The following is a 6424-nucleotide window of genomic DNA, read 5'->3' as shown; positions in this document are numbered from 1 at the left end:
GGAATGGTCTCATAATTGGGAGCCGATGCCTCTGCAAAGAGGTCAGTATTGGCTCTAGAATTAACTTTTGGCTTTTGAAAAACAGTTTCACTATCCCAATAATCCTGATCACTTTTTCTAATACTGCAGGCTATTTTTTCTTTTACCTTTTGTTTTGCATGTTTCATTTTTGCCTCCAGCCAGGCAAAAACGACCTATTTGTTCAGGCAATTGTTTTATTAATATGGGGCTGTCAGCTGAGTCCTCTTTGATGTTATTTAGGGATACAGACAGCCATAAGTTTTTGAGTTTTTTATTTATTTTCTTTAATTTAGACCCTTGATCTAGTGCCGCGGGGGAAGCATTTAAGGGAACTTTCATGAACAAGATTTTTATGTGATGCAGTTGTAGGTTTAGTAATGACTGGAAAAAGAGTGGTGGCTGGGCGGGAGAGCAGAAATTCCTTTAGAGAAACGCTGTATAGGAGGCTGATCAGGATGATATACTGCCGAAATTCCAGAGGAGGAACCGTCAGTAAAAACAACGGCAGCTCCATGCAGAGGCTGTGAGGAAATAATTCTTGGAAAAGTAAAAGCAGTTTCCGTCGCAAATTTTAAAATAGGGTGCTGTGGCAGGTGGAATTTGACCTGACCAGGAAAATTGAGCAAGGCTATGCCCCAGTCATCATCATTTTGAAGCAGAAATTCAAACTGTGTTCTAGTATATGGGACAGTAATAGTGGCAGGAAGCCTGGCAAACAATTCTTTAGAACGTGTCAGCCCTTTCATTATGAGAAATGCACACATAGATGTATAAGATGTGACCATTTTTGTTTGATTGTGTGCCAAATAAGTAATTCCCATGGTGATGAATAATCAATTTGAGAAACTCTAGCTTCAGAAAGTTTTTGTTCAACCAAATGCAGTTTTGAAATGGCCTCGGGCGTCAAGGACCGAGGTGATTTAGGGTTAGGATCTCCCTGTAATATCTGGAAAAGAGGGTGTAAATCACCTGTAGTAATTTTAAGATAAGGACGAATCCAATTAATGTTTCCAAGCAATTTCTGAAAATCATTTAATGTGGAAAGTTTATCAAGGCGGATTTGAAGATTTTGAGTCATGATGAAATCATCATGAATGGTTTTTCCCAGATAGTTAAGTGGTCTCTCACACTGAATTTTGTCAGGAGCAATGACAAGACCAAAGGAGGTTAGGTCAGTAATTAAACATTGTAAAAGCGTTTCCACACCTTCCTTAGAGGAGTGGCTCAGGAGAACGTCATCCATGTAATGAATGATATATGCATCAGGAAATTTATGTCTGGTAGCTTGTAAAGCCTGATCAACAAATTTTTGACATAAGGTAGGAGAATTTTTCATGCCTTGAGGCAGGACTTTCCATTGAAAGCGTTGCCAGGATCGGTGAAAATTTGCAGAGGGAACACTGAAGGCAAACCGAGGAGAATCATCAGGGTGAAGTTTAATAGTGAAAAAACAGTCCTGCAGATCAATAATTATAATATGATTTTGTTTTGGAACAGCTACAGGGGAGGGGAGGCCTGGTTGAAGGGCTCCCATGTCATGCATAGTGTCATTAATTGAGCGGAGATCTTGAAGAAGTCTCCATTTTCCTGACTTTTTATTACAAAGACAGGCGTGTTCCATGGACTGTTAGAGGGCTCTAAATGCCCTTTTTGTAATTGGTCAGAGACAATGTCATGTATAGCCTGGATTTTGTCAGATGTAAGGGGCCATTGAGGTATCCAGACAGGATCATTGTTTTTCCAAGCAATTTTATCAGCAAATAAATTTTCCGCAATGGCCTCTAAGAAAAAGCCTGTTCATCAATTAAATCAGGAGTGGTGAGAGTTAACCCCATGGATTCCATTATGTCACGGCCCCATAATGAAAAGGGCAAGGAAGGAATCACATATGGCTGAAATAAACCAGAATGCTCATTCATTTGCCAATGTAAAAGCTGAGAGCTTTGAGCTACATTGTTTGCCATGCCTAAACCAATTAAAGTAGATGAGGAATTAGTAATACGCCACGAAGGGCATAGAATTCTTGTACTTCTTTTCCTACTTTTTTCCAGGTTTCTAGTGATAAACTGCCTTCTTCTGGAAACCATGGGCATACCCACATTATAAATTCATAAAGTTGCAACAAAGCTTTTTTATTTACTTTAATACCACGTGTTTCAATCATATTTTTCAGTATAGAAAGAAAAAGATCTCTGTTTTTGGTCTGTGCTTGACCCATGGCCTCGTGGTGCTTTGTTCACTCACCCAAGATCTTTATTTCAACTGTGCTGTCCGGCCCGTGTCCCTCGCGGGAACTTGCGGAGGCGTCTTAGCTAAGGTCTGTCCGTATAAACCCCGGACCAGGCTGCTCCAAGGAGCAGATGACCGTTATGCCGTATGACGTCCTCCACGGGAACCGCGGGTGCAGCCCACTCAGACTCCGTAGCCCTAAGGCCGTGGAGCCGTATTCATGCACTCTCTCACACACTCAGCACCACGAGTATGTTTTCAAATTTAGAAAAACTTCTCACTGTCTCAAACTGATCACCCTTTATCAGCGAGCTCCGGACGCTCCAGTGAGGATCCTATCCCTGACTTTTAAAAGAGGGTATTATTAAGGGAAAAATTCACTCACACACTCACACTAAGAAGGAGATAGCTTACCCAACGCAACCTCTTCGTTACTCACCTCTTTGTTTAGGTGGACAACTCAGCAAAATTTGAAGTCGGGCCCCACGTTCGGGCGCCACCTGCCGCAGACCAGCACAGCAGTAGACGATGAGGCCGTCTCAGGGTTGAGAGACTGCGCAGGGTGGTCAGGGATTCGGCTAAAGAAATGACAAACAGACACACTTCAAGAGAGAGTGTAAATCTGAGTGCGCTTTTATTAAGCTAGTGGTCAGTATATATATGTTTTTCCAAAAGCATAGGAACAGTGAACATCAAAGAGATCAGTTTGCTCATAGACTTAGCTTAATTGACAGGGCAGTGATTTATGTTCGAAGTTACATCTGGACCTAGCCTCATTCCTAATTGGACAGGCTATAAATTCTTTCTACTGTTTTATATAATTATTTTCTAGTTGCACTAACTATCATTTTTACTCATAATTAATTATCATGGGTGAATTTATTTTATAATGCAGTTAATATCAAAGGTACTAAAGTTAAGCACATAATAGAAAGATTATTAAACTAACAATTTTATTATAACAGTGTTTAGTAATGTTTCATTTGCATTAGCCTAATTATTAAATTATGTATGTTTTTTAATTAGCAATCAATGACCAGAAAAAGGAAAGATTTTAGAAAGACAGTTGTAGCAGAATAAAGTTTGTGGGCCTTGAGAAAGCGAGATAAGGTTCCAGGTGGTCAGCATTTCTTTTAATCATCTTTGTGGCCGCTTTTGATGGTCATTATTTCTTGGCAGGCATTCAGTTTCTCTGCATCTTAGGGAGTTTGCTGTTCTCCCCCTGCGCGCATGGTTCCTTGCCCACGCCGGACCTCAGGGACCATGGCAACAGCCATTAGCCCTGAGGGTCACTGCAGGGGGGGGTGCAGCACTGTGGGCTCTAGACTTCAAATTCTTTTTTTTCTTCCTGTTCCTCTTGACAAATATTTTTTGAGCATCTTTTGCCCAGCGCTGTGCTATTGCTCCCAAGCATGGACAGGACGGAAGGTGGCCAAGTCCCTGAACACCTTGTAAGCAGCCCGGCGGGGTAAATAAGCATTTAAAATTACTCCAACAAGGACTGAACGAACACCATGACCAGCAGCAGGTGTGTGAGCGTGGAGGTGGGGCTGCAGAGGACTCCCTGATGTCCCAGCCTTCCTGGGTTGAGGACACTCCATTACCTTGGAGAAGCCAAAAAAACAAAATAGCTCCAAGTGCTGACAAGCCTCATCCCCACACCATCATCACTTTTCTACACTGTGTTGAATTTATTGGAAACTTCCATGTCTGAGAAATCAGGAAGATCCTGTCTGACCAGAAGGCCCCAGCCCTAGCTGGGAGGCAGAGAATGGCCACCCAGAGAATGGGCGGCCGCGGGCCCACAGGAGAGCTGACACCCCGCACATCATAGATTAGAGGCCACGGCCGATGCTTGACGTGTGGCTGTAACCGACATGCTTGTTCCTCACTGGTGAGGTGCCCAGACCACAGTGTGCACACCCTTTCCACCGGATGGTAACTGCAGGAGCTGAGGTCCAGCCACCAGCCGAGGGGACAGGTGGAGGGGCTGGTGTGGGGAGGCCTGGGGCGGTCCCACGTCTGTATTCTTGGCTCAGTCACACCATGAGGAGGCGCCGCCAATGGAGACCTAAGGAGGCTTCACCCAGGATGGAGACATCGCCGCTGAGAGGACAGGGCAGGAGGCCCCTTCCCTGTGGCTGTCATGCCCCCACAGTTGCAGCTGGCCAAGCGAGCCCTGAGAGGGCGAGTTGGCCATGCAGTGCAGAGAATAGAGAGACGGGCAGGGCCGCTGGGCCCAGCTTCTGACCACCACAGCATGAAAGAGCTGATCACAACCACAGGACCAGAGAGAGGGCATGGCGGCAGGGCTGTGGGCCTAGGGCTGCGGAGCAGAGAGACTGAGGACTGAGGGGTGGAGGGACTGAGGGCCTGAGGGGCTGAGGGGGTGAGGGGCTGAGGGGCTGAGAGTAGACAGCCCAGCTTGTGGAGGGAAGATGGGCAGGACCACACCAGCTGGCTATGCTTGAGGGGTCCTTCCTCCCCACAGTTCTTACCACCTAGGAACTGGGAGCTGGAGCTGCTAAGTTAAAAAGAACATCAGGCTCATTCTTACTCATATTAGTGTCTTCCCTTAAAATTAAGACCATCCAAAATAGGCCAAAGGCTTACCTTCCCCACAGTTGCCCCCCCTGATGTCTGGACTTGCTCCCCATCATTCATCTGGCCCTTAGACCGCTGGGAGCCTCACCTCTGGAACGTTGGTGAGTATAAAAGGAAACCAAAAGTAAATGCAGCAAGAGTCTGGAGCTAGTTCGAACATCACGTACTTTCTCTCTACCTAGATAGAGAATGTGAAAATTAACATTACACTTAATCCTTACCGGGTTTTCCCTGGCAGCCACACAGGAATGACTGAACAGAGAAAAAAAAAAAAAGTTAAATCATTCTGGCAACTTCTAGAAGTTACCATAGAGAAGAGTGATGCCACTCAGCCCAGCAAACCACACGATTCAGACCCACCACCGGGGAGAAGACAGCACAACTTTGAACTGAGATCCACCAGCAGCCTGGAAAATTCAGGAAAGAAAGCTCGATGTTATCACAGACAGACTGACCAGGTGTCCCGCTACCACTGCGTGCTCAGGGCCTGGAACAAGGCAGCTGTCAGCCAGCGGTTGCAGAGCCCTATGCTAATGCCAAATCACAAAAAATGTAAATAATTATGACAAGTGTGTCCTCGTGGCAAGTGCAGAGATGTGTCAGTTGCATCTTGAGAAGCCGCTATTATGATGCACAACTGTCTGAGGCTGTCCAAGGTGGGGTTGGAGAAGGTGCACCCATGCAGGGGACCACTGATTCTCAGCAGACAAGAAGATTTGGTGACACTATTTGCTGAATGCAGAATAGTGTTTCTGTCTCCACTGATCTATTGGCAGCTTTGTCTGGTTGCTCTTCAGAGGGCCTCTGCTGGGATGGGTGTAGCAGTGGAGATAGATGCATAATGAACAGTGTGACGTGATTCTCCGGGGTGAGAACAGAAGAGATCCACGTGAAATTTTGAGCACCAACTGGTATTGGTGCTAGAAGATGCTTAAAAGAATGTCTAATAAATGGCAAATGGAAATGGTACGGCTCTTAAAATAACAAAAGGCTGATAGGTGTTAGACTTCTACTCTTTAAGTCTAAAGTTAAGCATTTAAAGAGAATCTCTGGTCAAAGTAAGACTTCCATCAAGAACAGCAATAAAGAACAACTATAAAGCTAGATAAAATACCCAGAAGCTCAGTTATTTGAAAATACTGAAGAGCAGCCAGTGTAGCCAGGTCAGGAAGTAAGATCCTAGAGGAAAGGGAGACAGGGTGGAATAAACACTTTCTCCACCAATTTGCCCCCTCAAGGCATTCTCCATGCTGTATCTGGGTGATACAGCAAGAGGCTGCAGCAGAGATTTAATAACCGCCTGGGCTGGGGTGACAAGAGGCGGGATTCAAGTCAAATGGTGGTGCCAGCATCCCGGCAGGGGCGGGGGAGGGGGGAGTTAGAAAGGCATGTGACACTCTGAGAAGATGTTGGCCTCAAAAAAATTCTAATATCTGGGGAGTGGGGGAGGAAGTAACAGTAAAAAAACAAACGAAAACCTTGTGGTTGTAAGATGTTTAAAAGAAAGGCAGAGACTCAGGCAGTCTCATAAAGGTAAAAAGGCAAAAGTAGGAGCTCGGAATCTGCAGTG

This window comes from Talpa europaea, assembly GCF_964194135.1.
Source record: "Talpa europaea genome assembly, chromosome: 10".
NCBI classification, from domain to species: domain Eukaryota; kingdom Metazoa; phylum Chordata; class Mammalia; order Eulipotyphla; family Talpidae; genus Talpa; species Talpa europaea.
This window is presented reverse-complemented; position numbering follows the sequence as displayed.